This window comes from Lissotriton vulgaris, chromosome 7 (genome assembly GCF_964263255.1).
Source record: "Lissotriton vulgaris chromosome 7, aLisVul1.2, whole genome shotgun sequence".
Classification (NCBI taxonomy): domain Eukaryota; kingdom Metazoa; phylum Chordata; class Amphibia; order Caudata; family Salamandridae; genus Lissotriton; species Lissotriton vulgaris.
In genome coordinates, this window is record NC_141695.1 from 1,486,988,109 (window position 1) to 1,487,014,904 (window position 26,796).

Sequence of the window (26,796 nt, forward strand, 5' to 3'; positions counted from 1 at the left end):
CCTGCTTTTCCCCTTTACCGTCTTTCTCTTCCTTCGTCTTTCTGCATTGTGCATTTTTTTCCTCTCCTACTATCGGCAAATTAAATGTGATGCGGGTAAACGAAGTACCGGTGGCCTCCACCGGCAAGCAACTACCGACTCAAAGACTCAAATTAAGCACTGGCTGCAATTGATTTTTTTTTGTTGTGCAGTACATTTGCTCTTATTTCGCTGCCTGTGCCCATATCCGTGCACCCTCGGATTTACTCTTTCTGCTTCGTTATCCCCTTGTTTATTACTTCATATCTGATCCCTTCTCTTCATCTCTATTTCCACCTCCCAGCCTAAGTGGTGTCCTGCTACATTACACCATGTCCTTCCAGACACTTTAAAACATCGAAAGGATAAGCGACTGGAAAATCCGATAGCCTTAGCGGTTTGGAGAACAATAACTTTTCAAATACGCTCTAAAACAACGGGTGTGAAATCGTATATTAGGTGCAACCGCGGTGGCTCAGAACAGGGCTTTCTTAGGAGTGTAAATGATTTGAAGCGTAATCAGCATTTAAAACCGTCCAACAAATATTTATAGTAAAATTAATACTTTTACCGTGACTCCGTTAGACTTGTGCCACAAGTCATAGAATGTATTCCAAAATCAATAGTTATTGATTCATGTAATATTAAAAATAGCACATTCCTTTCTTGTGTCACGGTATGTTATTATGCTACATTTGCGGTGTTATTTTATGTTTATGTAGCGTCGCGATACAGTTATGTGTTGGATTCTTCGTAACGTGCATGCTTTATGGTACTAGCAAACAGAGCAGAATCACACAAGGAAGCTAACACGATGCAGCGGAAAGAGTATGGATATTTAGTAGAACCCTAACATTTTACTGAGCGTCTAAATTGCAGGTTTTTTTCTGGACAATGAATTCCTACTGGGAGAGTAATCCAGTTTCATGAAGGCAACTGAAAGAACACTCGGCCCCCAACTGCGCACATTTAAAACATAATAACTTAAACTGACTTATATAGCTACTGGCTGTTCAATACAGAGACAATTTGATTGAAAGAATCTCTGCCTCCGTCCCATAAAACCGCACATGTACTACTATCTGTGCTGCTTTTAAATCTATCCTCTTCGCTCCCGGTATATAGAACGCAAGGTCAGGGGAGGAGACGCAAGGGACGCAAGGTTAGGGGTCGCAGGGAACGCAAGGTCAGGGGACGCAGGGAACGCAAGGTCAGGGGACGCAGGGAACGCAAGGTCAGGGGACGCATGGAACGCAAGGTCAGGAGACACTACAGACTACGACCCCCCACATATGCTCATATTTGTAAAATACTTTGCAGACGAGAGAAAATCCACCAAGCAATCACCAGTGCCTTTAGGCGCAGTGGAACACTTTTTTTTCAGCAGACGTTGTTAGCAAAAAATCTAGACAACTGTCGGGGAGGCGGTTTCAAGTCCAGCACTCTCTACGGAGAAGAGAGTGAGATAGAAAGAAAGCAAGCAACTATAATGAAGGTAAGGATTAATCAATGAATGTCCGCAAAAAGGCTTTTGTGCAGAAGCCCAGTGTTTCTAAATCTGTGGTGCCCTTGGAGACTGGGGCCATAAAGAAGGTAATCCAAAAATATTTGTCGGAGCCCCCAAGCGTTCACTACATAATTATGTCTGTTTAGGTATCTTCAATAATGAATCATTAGATCTCAACATGGAAATATATTCATAACACAATATATTTTTCTGTGATCCTGCCTAAATATTTTCAAAAGAAATGTTTCTTAAGGAAATACATTGTATTCATCAAATTTGTTTAGTCTGTGTGCTCATTATTATATTAGATGTTCTTACCCTCGACCTGCCGTGCAAGTAAAATTGAGATGCTATGCATTTAATTTAGAGGTCTGAAAAGATGTTTTCTTGCACATTTACCTAACATCTATGTGCAATTTTTCAAATTCCATCAAGCTGTTAAGTTTTTTACTGTTACAGGTTTAAAGATCATCACTTTTGTAGCGAATTGTATAGCAAAGGGTGAATTTACAGTGACAAACTAGTCATACATTTGCCATTGTGCATTGAAAAGCTCAGCCAAAGCGAAACTTTCAAAGAATAAGTATACCTGCATTGGCTGACTTTGAGAAGAGTGAAAATCGTTTCTCGGGACTATGAACATTTTCTTGCACGGCACAGAAACAGATTGCATGGGCAAAGGTAAAGTTGAAAAAGGGAACATTTGCAACTTTCGTTAAGCATGAAAATCAGGAACTTTGCAACTTTGTACAAACCTAATTTAATGGGGATTCATCCAATCATGTGTGCTCATCCCAAGAACTTTAGAAATCAAAAATACATTTTTGTTTTAGCAGTGCAGAGCATGATGGGACCCTCCATCCTTTGAGCATTAGAAGCCTATGAGGGCATGCTAAGGAGGAAGAATATGTGATATACTATAGTCAAAACGTATACGCTATTTCTACTTAGTTGTAGAGCTGGGCAACCTGAAAAGAATAAAAATCTGTGGTGAAAATATATAGATCTACTGTTATGCCCCTGGTCTTTGATTAAACTTCTGTACTACTTGAAATTGAAGTGTTATATAGGGAGACAGGGAAGAGTATTGAGTGTGCAGTGTGTCACACGAAAGACGATACAGTGTGCAGTTCTGGACTGTGCACTTTCTGGAAGGACTTGCCATGTAAATGTAGGTAGATACCATTAAAGTAGTTTAATGGACAGGACGTGCTAGGTCTAGTGCAATGCTCTGAGTGGGGAGAACCTGACAAAGAACTTAAATTGATTGATATGTGGGTGATAGAAGGTGCCCTTTAGCATTACATTAATCTGGGATCAGATTGACAGGACATTGGCATTAGCTACCATTTTTGAGGGCAGAAGTGACACAAAAATATATTATATCAATTGATACCATGCCAGGTACAAGGCAGCTGATCCTCAGTCCTGAGGATCATCCTATATTTTTACGGGATTGAAACATCGACATACTCTCTGACCTGTTATACTGTGCTTTGAACTATTTTTAGTTTTGGGTGCAGTAGTGTTGTGACCTAATGAAGTTATGTTAATGTTGGTCACTGTTTGTTTGCCTGTTTATTTCAATACGTTTTTGTTGTCGGTTTTTAGCACCTGTTTTCTGTGCATTATTATAATATTTGCTCATTGTTTGTTTCAGTTCATTGTTTGTTTGCTCTCTTGATCTTTGTTTTTGAAATTATTCCTGCTGGGGTAATTACAATTTTTGTTAAAATTGTAGTAATAAAATTTAAAAATTCTGACCATTGAATTTGTTAATGGAACAAATTTTTGTGTCCAGAACACAACTGTATTTCATTTTTTGTTAAGGGGCTGTTGTCTCTAGAATTACTCAAGTACCCTTGATCCCATACAATCTTTGGGTTTCCCTTGTGTACATATACTACCCTGCTAGGCCTAGGGCAATGCTCCGAGTAGGGAGAAGCTGATGAAGGACTTATATTGACGTGGGTGATAGAAGGTGTCCTTTAGCACTACATTAATCTGGGATCAGGTTGACAGGACATTGGAATCAGCTATCCTTTTTAAGGGCATTAGTGACACAAAAATATAACGTGCAAATGGTGTGAGAGAATTTACTTGAAAGGATCAAGAACTGACATTGTGATTGCAGATCACCACTGTTATTCTCCGAAAAACAAGTCCTGTGAAATCGTATGTAAGAAACGTAGGAATCATTCGAGAGGCCTCATCTTCATCTGTCCCTTAGAAAGACATTTTTCCACCAAATAAAACTCATAAAATTCTCTCTTCAAAGCATTCCATGATGAACTATAAATGTGATTTTGCTAAAATCCCTATGTCACGCTAAAGGCAAACTAAGTTAATAAGCTACAGATAATCCAGAATACAACAGGGTAACTTATCTTTGCCCAAAAATACAGACGTATTAACTAGACTTTTGTGACCTGAGAAGATGAGACTGCCTCTCCGTGCAAACTGGTGTCCCCTTTGTGATACTCTCTGTCACAAACAAATACCTGAATAGATCTACCCCCCCAACAACCCTTAGCTAAACGAAACAGGTTACTGTCTATATTCTGCACTTTTTGCGAGTAACCTACTTGTGATATGGAAGACTGGGGACATATTTACTAAAACATGTCAGACCGTGGTGTTACGCCAAATTTGGCAACGCTACGTTCCAACATTTTTAAAATGCAGAGATGTGCTGTGTTTACAAATATTTTGCACACCCCTGCGTTTGCCCTAGTGCTATTCCAAAAAGAGCTGCCCAGGCTCCCTCACGCCATGTTGCAAGGGTGCCTGTGGTGCAGGGGTGATTTTTTATGTGCAGGAAGGGACACAGCCCTGCACATAAACAATCAATATTAGCAATTTGCTTTTTAATGAGGTACACCTGGAAAGAGAAAAAAATGAAGAGGAATTAATTATTTCTCCTCATATTGCCATTCTAAGAACAGGCATTACCTCACCATAGTTTTTGGCTCTGCCGTAGCCTTGTACATCTGGGGCAGCGTCAAAAAGCAATTGATGTTGCGGTTAGAACGCCCACTGCAACACCCATTAGCCGCCCTTTATCCACAGCAAACAACGGCAGAAAGCAGTATATTTTCCAAGTGATATTAAGGCACATTATTTGGCTTAGCGCCACCTGGTAAATATGTGAAATAGCGCTATGCCACCCAGGCGTCAGAAAAAGTGATGCGCCGGTGGCGAAAGGAGCTTGTAAATATGCTCCTCAAGTGTTTGATGAGAGGAAACTGATATTTCTACTATATTACCCTGCTGACGGACATTCATAGTCTCCAATTCCTTACTCAGTTCACTGCAAAGCCAGAAAGACACTGCCTCTGAACAAGCTCTTCTCCTTAAGAGGCCCACAGTTTGCACATCTTTTATCTCTGGGGCACACATGCATGTGCTAAAATTGTGCATACTGGAACTTTGCTTGATGCAACAACTATAATTCCTTAGTTCATTATGCTCATGCAGTGTAACCAATGCCACATTCCTACACCTTTGTTATGCTCATGGCAACAAATTTCACATTGCTATACTGCCATGATTCACAAACAACAAATGCTGACGTGGCGAGTCAGTGTTCTTGCTGTAGTTTGTAGCAATGTCCTCTGGGGGAGCGGGGGTCCTGAAGTGACAAATCAGACAGGACTGTTCCTATTGGATTAGACCAAGTTTGATTTGCAAATGATTGGTCTCTGTTTAGAATAGCTTAGTGGGTAAAAAATTATTGGAGTATGCCACCTGAGCGATTGCCTGTTGCTGCGATTAATTCCATCTTCTTTCCCTAATTTAATTGTTTGTTGCACTCCTTAGTGCAGAGGGTATTCCCAGACATAAGTCTCATACTCACTGTGCCATAGGCCTCAGTCCTTACCTTCCAGAAGGTCCCTAAGTAGGCTGAAACTGGTCTGGAGTTGCTTGGGTTTCCCCTTGGAGGGAACCTGGCATGGCAGTTCTTGCTGAACTGTTCCTGTTGGAGCAGGGCCAAGCCTGATTTGCATATGGCTGATCTCTCTCTGGAATGCCATGTAGGGCGAAAAGGATAGCCAATGGCTGAGTTTAATGTAAGTATTACTATCATTTCTTTTTGCATATTTAAAGGTATAACATATCTCTGCTGTAGGCATCAGTTGGGAGGCCACTAATGCCTGACCTTTGTAGTCATGTCTGTCTTAATTCTGTGAAGCGCATTTTGTACAATGTAAGTCTAGCCTTTCAGGCACCGCAGCCAGAGAACAATAGTATTGCTTTCCATAGCATCCCTATAATGCCCCTTTTATATAGTACAATATCAAGTGTTAAATGTCTTAATTTGAAGTGTAACCGTAAAGCGAGTAGCACAAAATAAATAGTAAACATACACATACAGATCTACGCCTACATGAGGGTGGAGATTTACTTTACTTTGGTATTTACAATTCAAACCAATAATACATCTGGAAAGCTATGCCAGGCTTAGGTTTTCTGGTGTAATGCTGACAGTATTAGGTGACTCTTTCGACGGGTGCCTATCCCCCCTGTAAGGAGCTCTCCATAGCAGAGAAATTTGCATAGGATGAAAGGTCCCCCTCTGCATATACATACGCCTTTTCTTTTTTTGTTCTCTACAGGGAAGACATTTTTCCATTTGGAAAAGGCTTTTATCCTGCACCCCCACCAAAGGTGGGGAATTCCACTTCTTGGAATGCCCCATCCCACCACATGAGTGGAATTAGGAGTATGGAATTCTCCACACCCCTGTCAATGACATTTGCATCGTAGATACATTTATGCTACATGAGGAATTCTTTGTGGATTCATGAAGATTAATCCACACTTGTAAATGGATTGACACTCATCAGGAATCCCATTAAGGATTCTTGGCAAGCATAAAAAGATGCATTCAGTCATAAACTCATTTTTAGAATGGAATTTACTTTAGTCTACCGGGCCCTTAGTCTTGAGGATTCAAAGTAACGTAAACTCGGCATCAGTCACTCAGTACTCCCTCCTAGAACATCTTCATTGAGGAATCTTTTTCTAAAGCAAAGGCAAAGAAATTCAAACTCTCCTCCTTTGGCCAATTTTGAGCTGCCAATGCACTCTATCTACCTTTAGCCTCTCTTTAAATTGATTTATTTCCTAACTAGGGGGCTGATTATGATTGCGGTTAATCCGCATCCTCGCAAGTCCGTCTGCCATTTTAATCGGCCCCTAGATTAGGAGCACAGCACTTCATTGTGATTGGCTACTTTTGGGCCTTATTGAGGAACTGTTTAATATTTCCTCTGCCCAGAAAATTAGTGGAAACTGATTAATGGCATATTCTGTTTCTTTTTTCTTTTTTCTTTTTACATATTCTTACTTTCAGATTAGGATCATGCTACTGGAATTATCTGATTTTGCCCTGCCGTGATTTTTGCATTATTATGGCGGTACTGCACTTGCACATAGTTCACCACATGCTCCATAATGATCCCATCTAAGCAAAATAGAACATCTACCTCAGCCAGATTAAAAACATTAAATACGTGGTGCTACACAGTGACAGACTCTTTGCAAATGTTAACTGGTTCATTTTCCGGTGCTGATTGCTGTTTGCAAGTGTCAAACCTGTACTAATCAGTGGTAGAAGTGGGCGGGATCGGAAGGGCATGGCGTGCCCCTACTTTGAAAAATGATTACAGTTCGTTCCCCTACTTCTTCATTTTTAAAAAGCGTCCCAGGACGACAGGAATGTTCCTAATTAAAAATGATAACTTTAGCTTTCAGCCGTGTCCCCTGTGTGGTGCGCATCGAGCAAAGCCTTTGCAGTGCCCACGGCCTCTCCCCCTTCCCTTCTGTATCTGGGGCAGAGGCCAGCAAAGCAAGCTGGAAGGGCCGTCGGTCTTGGGTAAGCAGGCAAAAACGGCTACCTCTGATGGCCCTGCTGCTGCAGTGATTTACAGCTCATTACTGCCAAGGCTACCTGCCTGCCCCCACTGTGACCAATACAATGGTCACATCAGAATGCTTTAGTGGGCCCCGCTCTGGAACTTCTCTGCCCTTTATTTTTGGGCTCACGCACACTGAGGGACGCCACCTGGAAAAGAAAACAAGCATTGAAAATGCAATAGGTCTGAGACGCCTTTGATTAAGTTAAAGCCATTTGCTTTGCTAATGGTATTGTATAGCAAAGCAAATGGCTTTAACTTAATAAAAGGCGAACCTATTGCTTTTTTAATGCTTGTTCAAGGATGTTGTGTTACTTTTTTTTCACATTGTTTGAATTAAATAACGTTATAAGCTGTAACTGGTCAGTGAAATGCCAAACGTACAAAAAAATTGGTATGTTTTGCTCTTTCTAGCCACACCTCTGACTCCGCCCACTGATCCAATCCTTAGGTTATTCCCGCCCCCTGATTCTCCGCCAACAGTTCCCCTACTTTTTTTCCCCCACTTCGACCACTGGTACTAATGAGGTAGTACATGTACCAAAAGCAGTATTTATGTGTATTAAAATGACAAAAGAAAACAATACTGCCACAGGACGCACCTAGTATGACACATAATTTATCCATCTTTGCCACATAATGTGGCCAACCTTGGCATACAATTTCTTCTATTGTCACATAATTGGGACTGCCGCACTTATGATGCTTGTATTTAAGACCTCAGTGGAAGGTATGTGTCAGGTCCTAACAAATTAAGGGCCATTTTACTTTTCTGCACGTTTTAGCATACCTATAAAAGCTAAGCTGGAAATCAATCTTTTTATGATACTATTTATTTTATAGGTCTCAGACTTTGAGCGAGTATATATTTAATTTGGTATCATATAACTAACTGCAATTAAAAGTCAGTCAAAATATATGAAAATCTGCAGAAATATTTACAAGCTTCTGGAGGGAATACAACGTAAAATATGAATGAAAAACATAAGAAATCTCCAAGTATGGCAATGAAAACATGATAAAAAGCATCCAAATGTTATGCCAAAAAAGTAAATAAAGTGCATTAAACAGCACTCACCTCCTTTTTTGGATTCAATATTTCTGAAGGATTAGATTACAAACTACTTGAAATACCCAGGCCTTCCTAGGAGAACACAACATAGTGGGTAGAATAAATCCTTGAGGGGTGACTGGGTGAAATTGGCATTCTCCCTGCAAAGGGTGGCAGCGTGAATCGGGCAGGTTCCACGCAAGGACCCACAAAGCAAGTCTCTCCTGCTTGGCTCAGCCTGCAGCTTACCCCAGCTACCATGATACGGAATCAAAATCTGCCTTTGCTCACCTAGTGAGGAATCAGACGATGCAAAGAGCTGCCACTGTGTGGACGAGGGTAATGATACACAGGGCACTGGATGCTTCGTGGGGTTCACAAATGAGTTATTGTTACAACTACAATGCTCTATGTTTATCAATGATTGTCCCCTTGCATGTTGACTTGGGCTGATTTAAAGAGTTTATTATGATTTTATGTTATGGTTACGGTTTTATTGTTGATGTATTTACTATTTGACCTTTACTTTTAGTGCTATGCGTGCTATTGCTATTAAGCATCTGCTCTAAATATAACGCTTACACTTTGTCTGTTTTGACCATGCCAGCCTGACTAACAACCATTTCCTCGCATTTCGTCTGAGCTCGCTGCTTGTGACCAATTATTTGCTTCTGTTAAATTTGAACATTTTCAACTTCCCATTCACCTTCGCCTCACTCAGAACCACCTAGCATTCAGAAAGCAACTTAAAACCTCGATATTCGACAAGTAATTCCCCACCCTTCTTCAAGCGCCTTGAGACCCTCTGGGTATGTAGCGCGCTATATAAATTAATTGACTTGACTTGACTTGACTTCATTAATGCCACAACCTCACCTCTTGACTCCATACATGCATCCTCACTGTCCAGTGATTCTGCATGCTTTTTCCTTGCCTCGAAACGAAGGCAGAGATAGAAAGTATGTGGGAAAATTAAAAAAAAATCCTACATTCTCCTCCAAATTCCCAACATTTTCAAAATCAGTGCGAACTAAGAAGCAGGTTTCTTTTTGTAGAGCAATGTTTGCCACAGACAGTATCCATTCATGGACGTACCCTGATAATTACTTCTCCGTATTTTGATAGATCCATTCAGACATTCAGCTACCCATCCTCCTTTTCCTTCCTTTCATTCTTTAGTCCTATCTTTCTTTCTTCTTGCCCACATCCACTCATATTCTTTCTTTCTTTCTTTCTTTCTTTCTTTCTTTCTTTCTTTCTTTCTTTCTTTCTTTCTTTCTTCCCCAACACCCATCCATATACTTGTAATCTTACCTTCCCTTCTTGCACTGCCCAAATATCGTACTCAGCGTAAGTTTTTACCTATTTATTTTATAATAACTTGTGCAAATTGTGAGAATATGGCATAATGTTTAACAGCCACTGTCTTATGCTTGAACTTTATAAAACTATAAATATGTAAATAAGAAACGATCAGTGTTTATTCATACCCAGCCCAGATACCACTGGCCTGACTGCGTGAAGGATAAATAAAATACTGCAGGACACTAAAGGAATGTTTCAAACATTTTCGAAATCAAGTCTACCAAAGGCAATGTTTTAACAAGTTCTGACAAAATGTATACTTCACGCATGGTTAGAAACATTTGTAAACGAGTTTTCGACATGAGCACGAGAACCCCATTCAAAAACATCTGCTTCTCTTTTACATGCTCTTGTGATAAAAGTGCAAATTGCCTCGTAATAGTAGCTGAAGCCCCGGGATCAGTGGTAAAAAACAGAGCCTGTTTAAAACATTTACATGAGAGATAACAAGAACACCAAGAACTGTGAACTCAGTTTAAATAAATATGCAAGCTTACAAACCGGGTGCAATTAAAATGCAACCAAAGAAGAACACGCTTCCTCACAATAAAACAGCAGAAACAACATGTATAAAGTAAACGCAACCAGGGCAAAATTGAAAGCTTACACGAAAACAAATGGGGCCAACATTTTTTTCTCAACGTGCCGTAAATCTATCTTTCAACGCATGAACATTTTTTACAAAATGAAAAAAGAAACTCCACATTTCTGAGCTGAAAAACAGAGCCTCTACTGACCATGACAAATAAACACCATACGTAAGCTTATAGGCCGGTTTTGGGAATGCTTTTTTCTACTAATGATTATTTGATTAAACAGAATTCGTTAAATGTTTACTGCTTCAAAACACAACATTAGAAAGGAAGGGAAAATGCTCGCGACTCCTCTTGTTGCAGAAAGTATGTCGGAATAGGCACATTGTGAAGAACGAAACACAAACACCCCTAATGCAGATGTTCAAACACTACACACATACGTGAATAGACAGAGAAAAGAAACATAGAGGCATGAACACATACAGAACAATAAAAGACACACACGGGTAAACAAGGAAATTCGCAGGTAGAAAACACAAATCACAATAACGGAAAACTCGCATACAAACATAAATCAAACAGACATGTAAGCACTAACGCAGAGTACCAAGTTGTTAAAAAAGACACCCCCTGGCAGAAAATAAATCACACACACAGACACTCGGCACACAAAGAAAGCACCCGATTGAATAGGAGCACAAAGAAATCACATGAGTATATAGGAAATAAACACATACAGAGGAGCAAACGCACGCAGACTATATCAGCCACAGAACAAACATGAATACACACCAAGGCGCTACATGTACACACACGGGTTCAGCCTATCTTGCAAGCAGCGTCTAGTATATAACTTGTAGCATAGGCGGTGAATATTCGACGTAAATACCTAAGGAACAGACCGTTCTACCACCGAGAAGCGAGGAACGTGAAGTAAGTAACATGTCCTCCTGGAGCAGGGCTGCCTTAGATGTGAGGCCGAGGAAGAGACAGGAGACCTCAGGAAGTCTTATAATCATTCACTGCTGGGCTGGCTGCCCTGTTCACTTTATTGAAGTCTATTGAGCAGGACAGGATTGGAACCAACAAGCATTGTCATAGCCAATAGGTCTTGCCTTTTGGGACCTCATTAGTGTTTAGCCAGAGCTATTGCCATTGCCAGTGTCTTTAAGCTATGTTGTAGATCAGCTTGGCTGCTGTGCAGCATGTTGAAAAGTTATAATAAAAAATGTTCCAAGCATTTTTGTTGCTATATATCTAGAAAACATTATGAACAACTGAATGACCCTATTAAAAAAAGAACGAACATAAAAAATGTCTTCTAGTCCTTTTGTCCTTGCAATCCTGGCAAACGCGGCGCAAAGGTATTAGAGCAATTTAAATAAGTACCTGATAAGTACACAAGGATTTTTTTTATGCATCCTACAATCAATGGCCTACCTAGCAGCATACATTTGTGAAGTATTAACATGTAATATCAAAAGAAAGTCAATTTTAAAAATAGAGTCAATGAGGAGTCCATTATGAATTTTCACAGGTGAAGTCAAGTGGCTGCAGCCGACACACGCTGATTGGTGTCTGGGGATGCAGGAAGCAGGGGACCTGGGGTTTGGACAGGCACAGGGCCAGATGCTACAGCGATGCAAACAGTCAGGAACAGCTTCGGGAGGGAGTCTTGGCTGGAGCTGTAAGAAACAAGTTCAAGGGAGGTAAGAAGCATTGTGGTTTTGGGCAGCAGGAAGGAGCAGGCACTTGGCACACAGATGCAGAAGGTAGGGTGGCTGATTGGAGCATCCACTGCAGAAGACAAGGGGGCTGGCTGAAGCAGATATGGAGCAGTTAGGGATGGTTAATTGATTTTATGGAATTAAAACCACTGTCTTTCACCCTGCCTGGAGTCTTGAAAATTTGAGCTCCATAGCTGAGGACACAATGAAAGGTACTCGAAGAATGCCATGCGTAACATGAAATGATATTTGAGGAGTGGGTGGTGTTGTGTGACTAGGTATTTTGGATGTTAACGGTGATCTGTTGTCAATGGCCTTCCAGTTGATAGCGATTTTTAGTTCGGAGGCGATAGCGGGGCTGGTCCTGCAGGCTGATGGGTTGTAACAAAACAGCCTGCAATATTTCTTGCGCACACACTTCCCACTTTACACTCCTTTCCCGCCCTGACAACAACCAGAATAGAGAGTCATCGTGTGTAACCAGCAAGGATGCATTAGCCACTTGTGGAGACAATCTGCACTGCTGCTAGCATAATCTAAGACAAACAACTTCAACTGTGGCTTGGTTTTGAAATGGTATGAGAAGGAAAACTGCATGTATAAATTGGCAGGTAAAATAAATCTCTCAGAACTGTTACAACTCTAATTGCAGATTGATGCCTACTATTTTTCAATGTATTAATCCATTGAGGAAAGACCTTTGACGTCCAGGACCAAGCGATAATTGATGTAAACTATAGGGTGTGAAGAGATGGGGTGCACTGCTTTGCGCACTGTAAATAATGTGTTTCTGAACACACTGGTCTGCAAGCAAGCCTGAATTATAACTTTATAGGGCATTGAGTGTATGCCTGTGTACATATGTGAGATTATGGTTTAGGTCTGTTGTCTCAAGTAGACTGATCAATATGTACAATGGTTTCTATTTGATACTGCTGATATACTTATTGGCTTACCCGCAAACATCGACTCACTCACCGATCAATCATCCTAAACAACTAACAAGTGTATTGATTTACTCGCCATGCACGTATTAATCCATAATTTTTCTGCGGCCTGACACTCTTACTCTGATGGTGCCTGCACTGTAACTGATAAGTATAGCCGAGTCAAGTCAGCCCTTCTCCATTAGATACCTTTTCTCTGACTGTTAGTACAATCATTTCACTACACGAGAGGCAAACCAAGCAACATTTTTTGACGCTGCATGGAACCAAGGGGAAACCAGACAAACAACAACATTCAAGAAGGAAAGTGCTTGCGCAGTGCTGTAATGTATTACTCTGTGAACGGCTGCGAAGGGCACATATTAGAGCCACTGCAACCAGCATGTTTTTACTACATTTTTTCCTTCACGCTTTGCATGTTTTATCTAGAAAGCTGCACCTACGTTCAGAAGCTCATGGTAGTGTGTTTTGTAAAATAATTTTCTTGTTTGAAACAAAGAAAGATGCACTTTGCCTCAAGGCCCCGAGTAATGCCAAAAGCACACTGACAATCTTTAAACTGAGCTGGTTCATTAACAAGCAGAGTGCACGGCTCAGCCTGAACAACGTCAAAAATCAAATTCGAATCCCATTGTGCCCCGCCTGCGAACCACAGGTCAGCGCAAGCAGGCAGTAGATCGCTAGGGTGTGAGGGAAGGAGAAAGAGGACCTGGCAGATGTAGGTAAAAAAATAAACACCACCACAAATGTGACAAGATGAGAACTACGGCACAGGTTACACAAAATCTTAGAGGAGCAAAAACACAGAGAGATCACTTGTGTGAACTGCTCTCAGACAAGTAAAAAAAGTTCATTTAGCAGTTGCTATATTGAGACAAGTGAAATGTTACATGCAATGGTCAGTTCTTATAGGAGGTTGCAACAGACCAAAAGGAGGGACTATTAAGCCTATTGACCAAAATAAAAGCAGGTAGTTATAAAGGACTGTAAAAGGAGCCAATTAAAAAGATGGGCGGTACTTCAAGGCCATATTGTAGATACAGCAGGCCTCGAAAGAGACCGCGCATGCGCTGCACAGGTAAGACCTAAAATTCAGCCTTGGCAAAATTTGTGAGACTGGCCCCCAGCCCCAATACTGCATATAGCGAGTGAGCTTGAATAACTCAAGGAAGGTTTGGGGGGTACCCCCAAGAAAGACACTTGCTTTTATGATGCATTTTCTGACATATATTTCCACTATCAATCCTTGTATAATCATTGAATGGATAGATGGGGATTGGAGCAGCCCCGATAAATGAATAAATAGTTGATGAGTGAGGAGTAGGTGGATTAATTATTTCAAGAATGGATGACAATGAAGAAAGTCTTTTAGTTACATGGAGCAATCTGTCTCCATGCACTCACCAAGAATGGCTGTCTGGTTTTCATTTTATCTCCTGTATTAAAACCTCATCCTCCCCAAACACTACCACCACCAGTCCTTGTGAAACATGCATAACACATTGTACTGATATAGCACCCTAAAAAATTAAGCATAAAGTATTAAGCTGTGATCTAAATGGGAGAGAGAACTATGAAATGGCTGAATTGGACAATATTAAAGCAGTAAACCTTGCTTCAATTCCGGCTTCCACTTGACCACACTGTGTAATCCTCGCTAATTACTTTTTTCACAGTCTCGACTTTGCCTTCATCATCACGAGAGCACTCTGAGATAAGTCCATTCAGGGTGTGTGCTGCTTAAAGACAAAATACTGTAATATTACTCAATCTACAGTAACACCCTAGTTGCATAATGATAGAAAGACAACTGAATTCCTTCTTGGTTCACTAATAGCATCGTTGTCAGGCTAGTGTTGGAGGGACATGACTTTTTTGAAGTTCACAATAAGAATCACTTCTGGCACATGCCACTTAATGCAGTGGTACAATCTAATATAATAAACTGAAATGCATTGCAACACTCACATTGTAAGAAATACACTGTACTGAATTTTTAAGGAGCTTTTATCATATATGTACTGGATTCTCTGAGCCAAGCAGCAGCGAGACCCTTAACCACCGTTTACCAAAGCACTAAAGGTCAGCTCTGCTTGTGACAAACACGCAAGAGACCCAAACGAACAAAATGCAATAACAAATGGTTTTGAAGCAAGCATGGTCTGACTGGACACGCTTGAAAACCATTTGTTTCGCATTGTTTGTTTGTAAAGTGTTGAAGTACTCAGGCAGAAAATGCCGCTGGCCCAGCCCTAGCAATAAAACCGTCTTCTCCACAGCAGTGAAACTGGCCCCCACCCTGCCAACCCACCAGGAAAAAGGACAGTGCCCAGTTCGTTCAGTCCAGGTCTACTGGGAGAAACTCAGCTGCTTTCCTCACAAGGAGAGAACGAAGTAATTTGAAGGCCAATGAATATTTCCACCTATTCGTGATGTGGTTTACTGCTCCAAAGGTTGCAAGACTTCAACGTTTTTGCAAAAGACATATCATGAAAAAAAATTGCAGCAAGACTGTTGCTGGGCTCACACAGCAAATATGCGTTCACAGGAGGCATTGTTTAGGGCAAACTATTACAAAATCTGGAAATTAAATTTAGTTCAGGGATCCGCCTCCCCACAATTAACCATACATAAAAGCTCTATATATATGGTTATCTTTGGGTGCTTATCTGTGTGATGGGTAGCCATATTTTGGGATGGAATTGCTGAGCACTATTCCCATGCTAAGTTATAGCTTGTAAGTGCAGCTGTCTCCAGACCGCATGTGTCAATATAAAAATAACTTTAAGAAGCACTAGAGAGAGACAGGCATTGGCTCTGCCAAAATGTTGATTATAGTGCACAAATAAGATTGGGAATTAGCTGTGTGCTGCCACTGTAAAAGAATGCTTTTAGTGAACGTTTTACTTTGTGGTTAAATATATTTGCAGAGAATTTTAAAGCTTATCATAGCAGGCAAGAGTTTTGGTATTGGGTACTTCATGTGATAATTCCTCAGGGTAGAAGATAGATTTGCATTTAGAATCCTTGTTATGCAATTTTATATTTGTTTATTGCTTTTCCAACTGTAATTTTGCATACATTTGTGCTTTTATTACTGCGGATTGTTGGGGTTTGGCTCCAGCCAAGTGTTGATTCTCTTGAGTACAGATTTTACCTAATGTGCAAAGGGAGTTATGAATAGTAATTTTCCGACTGCGACTCTGCGACAGACCAAGGCCATACTGACCTTCAGGAGACTTCTCAAGACCTGGCTGTTCGAGCAGTAGCTGCCTCCCCTCCCCCGCTCAGCACCCGAGACCCTCACGGGTGAGTAGTGCGCTTTACAAATATGTGATTGATTGATTGACTGTGGAGTCTCTACAGTTGAGTCAAAGTCTCCGCAGTCGAGGCAGAGTCTCCGCAGTCGAGGCAGTCTTGTATGGTGTTTGCACCGTACTGAGACTCTGCCAGAGTATAGAGGCTCTGCCCCAACACCAAGTTTCCTCAGTCAGGAAGTTACAGCTCATAACTTTCTTTGTGAATTAGGCTCTACGTCTGGGCAAAAAAATTATGTACTTCTACTGAAAAAGGATGCTTATGTAGAGAATTTGCTTTGAGGGAAAGCTTATGCTCAGTACAGTAGGACTGGGTGATAATGGATATGCTTTTGATCAAGGATAATAACCAGACCTGTTTATTATGAAAAGTTACAAGAAAGGCAGTGTGTCTCACTTATTTGTTGTGAAATTCATATGTGCAAGCTAATAGGCCTTCAAAGGAGGATTGTCACAATGTTAAAACCCAGCATGTAGAAGATTTGGATTTCAATAATCCTTATTAAGGGGTGAATATTGTTTTTCCACCTGTAACTTTGTGCATGTTTATAGTGTTGCCTCTTCCCCAGCCTGGGTATCTGCTAATGACTACGCAACACATGAAGCTTAGTATAACGGGTCTTTATTAGTCTGCGTGTAACAGCAAACTCAACATTCTAAACCAGCATTCACTTCGCTACGCTCTAACCCTTACGTCACAGTTCAGTGGATTCCACCAGGAGCCAAAAGTGTTACGCCATTTCTAACTCACATTACACTACATCTCCCCCACAGATAAATAAAAAATGGAAATTGAATACAAATATATAGAATCATAGCTCTTCACTGAGTCCTCGTGGCACTCTGATCACACGTCCCAACAGTGGGACAGGCAGTCGAAGTGTCCATGATCTGCGTTGGAGATGTAGGAACAACATCAGTAGGGGGTCTTCTACTGTCCTTTCAGACTCAGTCTCTGCATTGACATCAGGGCCTGTCGAGCGATGGGCTACATGTCGGCAATGTGAGATATCTCGTACAATAGACTCCCCAGAATGTTGTGCTGTCACCATATGTCCTTTGCTGGTCGCTCGATGAAATGAATCAACATTGAAGGATGCATCAGATTTCCGTTTTCTAGGCTGACAAATAGGCACTTGATCTCCTCTAGTAAAAGTAACGTCTTTGGCAAGTCAGCACTTTCATTCATTAATTCTTTATTTCGGTTAAAATAACCATAAAAGAGTACAATGCAATTAAAAACATCAAGATATACATCATGTGCTAATAGTCCGAGTAAAAGCTATTTGAGACATACATAGGTGCTTAAGCTATTTAGATGTATAAAAAGGATTAGCCAAAAGGATCAGGTTTATAGAGGATTTAAAATTCTAAGACAATCAAAGTAATTCATAGTTAAAAAAATGAATTAATACAGTAAATATTTTCTATTATAAAATGTTAAAAAGTCAAGGAGCATTTTACAGGGGATAATTTGGACTAGAGTATGTGGGGGCTACTGTAATACCAGTGCATTTTATTTCGGTATGCTATGAGTTAATGCAGAACTAAGGATACTATTACATTTTTAGACCTTTCTTTTTCCTAACTATTGCTACTGCAAGAAGGAACTGACTCAGACTAAATACTATGGTCTGTGATGTGTCCCCTTTGAATACTCTTTCCCCCTCTTTAATTTTCCGAAAGCCTAGAAGGAGGCAGATAGGCTTAATCCACATCCTCCTTGCTTGCAGATATGCAGAGCATATAAATATGACATGGGCCTCGTCTTCTTTAACGCCCATATCACAAAGTTCACAATGATCAGTATCACTTTTATTCGTAGGTTCTGTCTTGCACACCCACTTAGAAGTTCTTAATTTTAGTTGTAAAATGCCATAACGGTACTTTAAATACAGTGACTTTACCCTTGAAGGCAACATTTCATCCATAAAACATTCAAATTTACATTCGCTTTTAACATCATAGAATTTAACAGTCAATTTCCCGATTTTGGAATTTTGAAGTGGATGGCTATGAATGTGTTCCCAATATCGTGCCTTCAATAGCTTTTTTGAACCATGAGTTAGGGTCAGCACTTTCCTGCATAGGCCTTCATTTTTCTTTTATGATCCAAGTCTTCTAGGCGGGTTTCTTTCTCAGTACCTGACCTTCTGGTGGTCTATTGACGTATCTTGATTTTTGTGGTTCTCCCGAACATCAAGATTGCTGGGCTTTCACCTGTGGTCAAGTGAGGGGTTGAATGGTTAGCTCGAACAGTAGAATTTTAGAGGGTTTTATGGTTCAGCTTTTCCAATACAGCACGCTGAACAGCTTTTTGTGATTACTCATGAAGCATTCAACATGGCCATTGGCCTGTGGCCAAAGAGGTGTGCTCTTCTTATGCGTTACATTAAGATGACTGAGAAAGTCTCTGAATTCTTGACTGTTGAAAGGTGGGCCGTTGTCAGATTTTAAAATCGCAGGGACACCCCATGTCGCAAAGATGGAGTCTAATCTCTTGATGAATCTTTCTTGAGTGATAGATGAGAGATCACCGTCCATAAATGGAAAACAGTATTATTAATAAACAATCACCGTCAGGTGTGCCCATTGACGAGAGGATCGATGAAGTCAATAGCAATTCTTTCCCATACATGCTTGGGCAACTCTGACATGTTTAGGGTGTGTTGAGTGGTTTTCGATGAATGGCAGTTGCATAGATGACAGGCGTTCAATTCTCCTTTAACTTTCTCATTGAGGTAAGGATACCAGACTCACTCTTGGAAAGGACATTTTGTGGCAACGATTCCAGGATGTCCTTCATGGGCTACTTCAGTTATCTGTTGTCGCAAACTCTCCAGTAAAACTATTTTCAAAGCTTTCAGGATAACAGCTTTTGTGTCACAAACGGTTCATTTTTGACATTTTTAAACTTTGAATTTTTACTGTCACTTGTAAGAGGTTGAGCGTGCTGGTTCTAAGGCTGATGTGTAATAATGTCTTTTAGTTTTACCATGTCACTATCTTGACTCATAGCAGTGGTAATTTGTTCCAACAAAAGGGCATCTGGTGTGCTTCATTTCAAAATTAAATTCATGTATGCTTCAGCCATCTTGGAAGGCATACCATGTCACTGTAGAGGTACCTTTCCCTGTACAGTGCACAATTGTATAGTTGCATTCTTGTAATCATTGATCCCAAAGTTCAATACGAGGTGGCATCTTTGGATTGGCAAAGATAGTCAACAATGCTTAATGATCTGTTGCAAATGTGAAAGATTTTCCATATAAGAATACGAGGAAATATTCACAATCCCACACCACTGCTAAATTTTCTCAGGTTGTGAATAAGCATGGTAAGTTTGAGATAAACTTGTGTTTATATATGCCACAATATGTCAACGAGCATGTGGGTCACTGCTGTGCTGTGCAGCGATTGAGCCTAACCCGACGAGGCTAGCATCAAGAACAACCTCTGTCTGAAGCCTTGGATCAAACTATACCATTTTAGTAGCATTCTATATAGCTTGTTTAATTCTTTTGTAACTATCTAGTACAGTAACTGGCTATGCCAAATAATCAACATAACATTGAAATATCTTGTGGGGGACTGAAAGTTGCCAATACTTGCACTTTAGCTGGATCGGGTATCATGCCCCTATCAAAAAAGATATGGCCACTAATTTTAGCTTTGATTTATGAAACACACATTTTTAGCATTCAAACTTAAACCTGCATTAGCGAGCAAATGACACACTTGCATGAGTGCTTCATCATGCTCCTTCTGTGTAGCTCTAAAAAATAATATGCCATCACTATAATTAAACATTCATGGCAGGTGGTATGATACATCAAATGATATCTTGAAACAGCTCTGCAGCTGATGACACACCAAAACGTAGTCTTTTGATTTGCAACAGACCAATATGTGTAGAAAAGGTTGTAATGCACCTGCAATTTTCCTCGGGTTCCAACTGATTATATCCTTTGTTCAAATCTAGGCGAGACAAGACCTTCAAACCATTCAATTGTGTTATCATGTTGGCAATGTGCAGACCTGGATGTTGTTCTCTTTCAATTGCATTGGTTGCTTGATGCATATTGTTAGAAATTGAGGTTTCTGGTTGGCAGAGTATATACACACTGTTAGAAATGGGGTTTCTGGTTGGCTAGGATATGCACCTAAGCCAGGCAGAGCCCACCACTGTAGTCAGGGCAAAAAAGTTACACACCAAAGATAACCTGTGCTCACCCTATGGTATCTTGGATCAGAGCATTCAGGCTTATCATCATAGGCAATGTGTAAAGCGTTTTGGCAACACAATGAACACACCATCAAAGAGGCTGCGCACATGGTTATATAAAAATAGGCTTCTATATTATAACATATTTGGACCAAAACAATTACATTGTAGTAAATATCTTTCCAGATCTGTATGTACAAGGATAATACTCAGTATCATGATCAAACAAGTTTAAAAAAAACGACATGGGTTACATAAATACTTGTGTGAGTAATGCAGTATCAGAGAAAATCTCACACATTGCAGTAATATCATAGATGATTGTACTTGTAACATATCACCTGTCATCCTGATCAAGACAAGACAAAAATGACCTGAAAATCAAATGAATATTGTTGCAAGCATCAGCGTTTAGGGTAAGTATTCCTTCTGCCGAAGGAAACAAGGTTAAAATTAAATTGTGAAATACACCCAAGTACTAACTCCGTTATCATCTCATTTACACAGGATGCTCGACATTCCACTTTATTAGATTGTGCATGAAATACACTACTTAAGCCAGGGCATGAAATACCTTCACTCCTCTTAGGACTGATATGGTAATAAAAGGAGCAATGAACTACCTCCCGGTGGGGGCACCCAAGCGGGGGGCCAACAGTCCTCAAGTAGGAAATCCCTGGTTGGGCCCTTCTAGACTGGTGTGGCTTTATTCAGCCGCAGTCACACCAAGTCTAAACCAAGGCTCTGCTCGCGGCCATGCCCTATAATTAATGGGTCCCCCAGGACCAGGGAAGCTTGGTACAGCAAATCACCCGCAAAGGCATTGGTTGGTGATCGAAACCTTTTGCATGGACAGAACCTTCCTACCTATCTCAGTAGCGTAACAGGCAGACCATGCTGAGCTTCTCTCGTTTCATTGAGGCAACCTAAGCATGCCGAGAGTTACCAAAGGATCCCTGAGCCAGTGTGCTCATTCCTGGTCTGGCCCCTCCCCCAGTGCTATAGTGGCTTCTTCTGCCAAACTGACGGAGGCTGACGTGGTGATGGTGATTCCTGTTGGCCAAGCAACTCGCCTGACAAGAATTCCGTTCAGGGCTCAGTGCACACCTATCAGAGACAAAGGTAGTTCTTCGGATTGCGCCTGCGCTGCTGGTGCGACGCGAGCCATCAAAAGGACATGCCGGTCCCGGGCCGTTCTTTTCCTTGCAGTGCCATCCTTGTAGTCCAGTGAACATGGTGATTCGACAGAGTGAAGGGTTTGACCGGCGCTGCATTTTAAAAGTACTCACACATGCAGGCCCCACACATGAAGTGCTCTACATGTGCTAGTGAAGACAGGAAAAGCAGGAAGTCAACTATAATGGCTCCTGAATCCACACTCTACTGCCATGGTCATCAGAGATAGAATCCTACAGCGGATATGCTGAAATGCAATCTTTTACGGACCTGCGATTGCAGAAACAGTGGACAAGTCAAGATGCCCTTTGAGAACAAATGGGGGCACTTTGTAGAGAGGCAGTCCCTCCAGTAGCCCAGTAGGTCTGTACAATCAAACCAAGTACTTCAAATGGTGGTTCCTCCTCGCAGCATAGCAGTTCTCCTGGCAATGTGCAGATAATGGGGCCAGAAGTGTCTGGTTATAAGTAAAAGAGAATTCCACCTTCCGGCTGCAATCTCTGTGGGAAACTGTCAATGAATTTGAATATCAGTAATTCTGGCCTTTTTTTTTGCATTAATTGTCAGTTTCCAATAGAGATTCCAACCGGATGGTGGAATTCTATTTTATTAGGGACAGATTGTTCTATATCTCTACACAAATAATTTGACTCGCAATTTTTCAAGCAACAAATTGGATATCAGTAATTCCAGCTTTTTTAGGCAGAGCGAACTTATCGGGAGGTGCAACCATACATGAGAGATGATTCAGGATTTCTAGCTTTTACATACATTCTTACATCCAGGACTGGAGAAGTTTCTTTGATTTGGCTGTTTATATTTCATACACCGGTCCTGAGGAAGACCCGTAGTGACGTTCATTTAATTACGCATACATTCTTGGTCAAAACGTTGACGCTTCATTGATCGTCTCATGTCCTTAGACTCCTCACCCGTCTACTAAGAAGAAGGCAGTCCAAAGGGTGTTTATAGGACAAATGGATGGACGTACACAAATCTATACTGTAAATATGTGCATTTCATTTTTATGTTTTGGTTATTCTCCATAGCATGTATGCACCTTATGTCACATGGTTCACCAACGTCACGTTTTCTAAGTTATTTGTTTTTCCATCTGTGTATGTGACAGCCATATACAAAATTGACTATTATAAATACTATATGCATTTTTCGAAAAACTTAATTTCCATTTGTGGTGTGTTTTGACTTTAATTCCTGTCTTAAATAAATACTAGATATTTATTTACATTGAGCGTTATTCAATCAATCAATCATCGCATTTATATAGCGCACTACTTACCCAGAGGGTCTCAAGGCGCTGGGGGGGAGGGATCGGCTACTGCTCGAACAACCAGGTCTTGAGTTGCTTCCTGAAGGCGAGGTGGTCCTGGGTCAGGCGGAGGTGGGTGGGGAGGGAGTTCCATGTCTTGGCGGCGAGGTAGGAAAAGGACCGTCCCCCTGTGGTGGCTCTACGGATGCGGGGGACGGCAGCGAGGGCGAGACTGGTCGATCGAAGCTGGCGTTTGGGTGCGTAGAAGTTGAGGCGGCTGTTGAGGTATCCTGGGCCTTGGCTGTGTAGGGCTTTGTGTGCGTGGGTGAGGAGACGGAAGGTGATTCTCTTGTTGACCGGGAGCCAGTGCAGATCTCTCAGGTGTCCGGAGATGTGGCTGCGACGGGGGATGTCCAGGATGAGTCGTGCTGAGGCGTTCTGGATCCGCTGGAGTCTCTTCTGGAGTTTGGCAATGGTTCCGGCGTAGAGGGTGTTGCCGTAGTCCAGACGGCTGGTGACGAGGGCCTGGGTGACCGTCTTCCTGGTCTCGGTGGGGATCCACCGGAAGATCTTACGAAGCATGCGCAGGATGTTGAAGCACGACGAGGAGACGGCGTTGACTTGTCTGGTCATGGAGAGGGAGGAGTCCAGGATGAAGCCTAGGTTGCGTGCGTGGTCTGTTGGTTTGGGTGCGTTGCCTAGGGCGGGGGGCCACCAGGAGTCGTCCCAAGCGGCGGGTGAGGATCCCAGGATGAGGACTTCCGTCTTATCTGAGTTCAGTTTCAGGCGGCTGTTCTTCATCCATTCGGCTACCTCTTTCATCCCTTCGTGAAGGTTGGCTCTGGCGGTGGTGGGGTCGTTGGTAAGGGAGAGGATCAGCTGGGTGTCGTCGGCGTAGGAGATGATGTTGAGGTTGTGCTGGCGTGCGATATCTGCGAGGGGGCTCATGTAGATGTTGAAGAGGGTTGGACTGAGCGAGGAGCCTTGAGGGACGCCGCAGATGACTTCGGTGGCTTCTGATCTGAACGGAGGGAGGCGGACTCTCTGTGTCCTTCCGGCGAGGAAGGAGATGATCCACTCCAGTGCCTTCTCCTGGACTCCGACGTTGCTGAGGCATTGTACTAGGGTACGATGGCAGACAGTGTCGAAGGCCGCGGAGAGGTCGAGGAGGATGAGGGCCGCTGTTTCTCCGTTGTCGAGCAGCGCTCGGATGTCATCGGTGACTGCGATCAGGGCGGTCTTGGTGCTGTGGTTGGCCCGGAAGCCAGACTGCGAGGGGTCGAGGGATCCGTTCGTCTCGAGGAAGGCGGCCAGCTGCTTGTTGACGGTCTTCTCGATGACTTTTGCAGGAAACGGGAGCAGCGAGATGGGGCGGTAGTTTTTGAGGTCGGTGGGGTCAGCCGATGGCTTCTTGAGTAGAGCGCTGAGTTCGGCGTGCTTCCAGCTCTCCGGGAAGGTAGCAGTGTCCAAGGAGGTGTTGATGATGTCCCGCAGGTGGGGTGCGATGATAGCGTCGGCCTTGTTGAAGACGTGGTGAGGGCAGGGGTCGGTCGGAGATCCGGAGTGGATGGAGTTCATCGTGCGGACGGTGTCTTCGGTGCTGATCGGAGTCCAGGCGCCGAGGGTGGTGGTGGGGGGCGGTGGTTCGGTCGTGGTGATCGTCGGTTGAGTGCTGAAGCTGTTGTGTATGTCCGCGATCTTGTTGTGGAAGTAGGAGGCGAGGGAGTTGCAGAGGTCTTGCGAAGGGGTGATGTCGTTGTTTCCGGCGTTGGGGTTGGAGAGCTCTTTGACGATGTAGAAGAGTTCCTTGCTGTTGTGGGCGTTGTTATCCAGTCGTTCCTTGAATGCAGTTTTCTTGGTGGCGCGGATGAGTTGGTGGTGTTTTCGGGTGGCGAGCTTGAGGGCAGTCATGTTGTCCGGTGTTGGGTCTCTGCGCCAGGTTCTCTCGAGGGCTCGGCAGTTCTTCTTGGAGCTCTTGAGTTCGTCGGTGAACCATGGGGCTTTCTTGCTACCGGGTCTGCTGGGCGGGGTCCTCAGGGGGGCGAGCTCGTCTGCGCAGTCGCTGATCCACTTCGTGAGGTTGGTGGCCGCCTGGCTAGGGTTCGTTGTGCTGGTGGGAGGGTTCATGCTCAGGGAGGACGCGAGCTGGTCGGCTGTGACCTTGTTCCAGTTCCTGCGTGCAGCCTGTTGCTGGTGGTGGTGGATCGTGGTCCTTGCGGAGCTGAAGTGGACGCAGCTGTGGTCCGTCCAGTGGAGTCCGGTGGCGTGGCTGAAGGCGATGTCCTTGCTGGAAGAGAAGACGGGGTCGAGTGTGTGTCTGGCGTAGTGGGTGGGGGTGGTCACCAGTTGCTTGAGTCCCAGGTTGGCGAGGTTGTCCAGCAGGGTGGTGGTGTTGCGGTCGTTGTTGTTCTCCAGGTGGAAGTTGAGGTCCCCTAGGAGGATGTAGTCAGCGGAGCAGAGGGCGTGTGGGCTGATGAAGTCTGCGATGTCTTCGCTGAATTGTGTGCGTTGTCCAGGGGGTCTGTAGATGAGGGTGCCTCTGAGGGTGGTCTTGGGGTTGATGTGGACTTGGAAGTGCAGGTGCTCGGCGGTTGCGAGGGTGTCATCGGTGTTGGTCGTGATGCGGATGGTGTTCCTGGGGACGATGGGGATGCCTCCTCCGGTGTGGTTGATGCGGTCCCTTCGGATGATCTTGTAGCCGTCTGGGATGGCGATGGCGATGTCAGGCTCTGAGGAGGCGTTCATCCATGTTTCCGTGAAGAAGGCGACGTCTGGGGCTGTGGTGTCGAGCAGGTTCCAGATCTCGATGGCGTGCCTGTGGACGGAGCGGGTGTTGAGCAGGATGCATTTCAGGTGGCTGCTGTTGTTGCTCTTCTTGGTTGGTGTAGGTGTAGTTCCGGTCCGGAGGCAGGTGAACTTGCAGGAGTTGCAGCAGAAGGGTCCGTGGGTGCGTCTCGGGGTGGCTCGGTAGCAGCCCGGGACTCTGCCGGCGTTGAGTGCGTTGAGGGTGGCGGCCTACTAATAGAGGAAGACTCGAGTCTCCTACAAACTGACCCGGATGCAATTATCATCCCCGTCCACTTAAGAAAATCTATAACGTTAAAACTTATAGAAAACAGACTGACACCTCAAGGTGGTACAGTAATTTCGGATAGAGGCTCACGAATATCGGCAGACAGAGGTATTCTATTCATGGATAAACTTTCCAGCGGCAAACGCTACAACAAAAGAGTTTCACTATTACAAAATAGAGGAACCTCCGGAAGAGTACGCTCCTTTCGAGGAGATTGAAATTCCACTTAAATTTCAAGAGCACCTGCTCTGGTTTAATGGCGCCCTAAAACACAATGATCACATAACTAAGCTCGGGCCACTAGGTAGACTAGGAGCAACGTGGCCGGTTCTAGCCAGCTACACACCACATCCTGACATTGCAAAAATGTCAAAAGAAGAACTCTTAGTTAACATAGGAGAGTTAACAAAAGCATATAGAGAGTTAGTAAAATTATTTATTAAAAATAATTCAAACACTCCTAAAAAGAGCTGGGATGGAAATAAACAATCCAGTCCCAAGGAAAAAGGTTTCCAGTCCAGAGGAAGGTCTCCTCGACGGAGGGAAAGAACTCCGACTCGAGAACACCAGTCTCCCCAGAGGGAGCCCTCTGAGAAAAGATATAACCTTAGAAATAGGATAATCTGAAAAAACCTGATAGATATCAAAGTATTGATACACGTCCCT

At 42.9% G+C, this 26,796-nt stretch overlaps 1 protein-coding gene across 1 annotated transcript in view; it reads right to left on the reverse strand.

Moving 5' to 3' along the window:
• Window positions 1-11,372, reverse strand: part of ASIP (agouti signaling protein) — a 419,293-nt gene extending 407,921 nt beyond the window's left edge. Inside the window, exon 1 of the mRNA XM_086932294.1 lies at window positions 11,285-11,372. The gene's annotated coding sequence lies outside the window, so the exon portion shown is untranslated. The remainder of the gene's footprint in view (window positions 1-11,284) is intronic.
• Window positions 11,373-26,796: the final 15,424 nt, after the last annotated feature.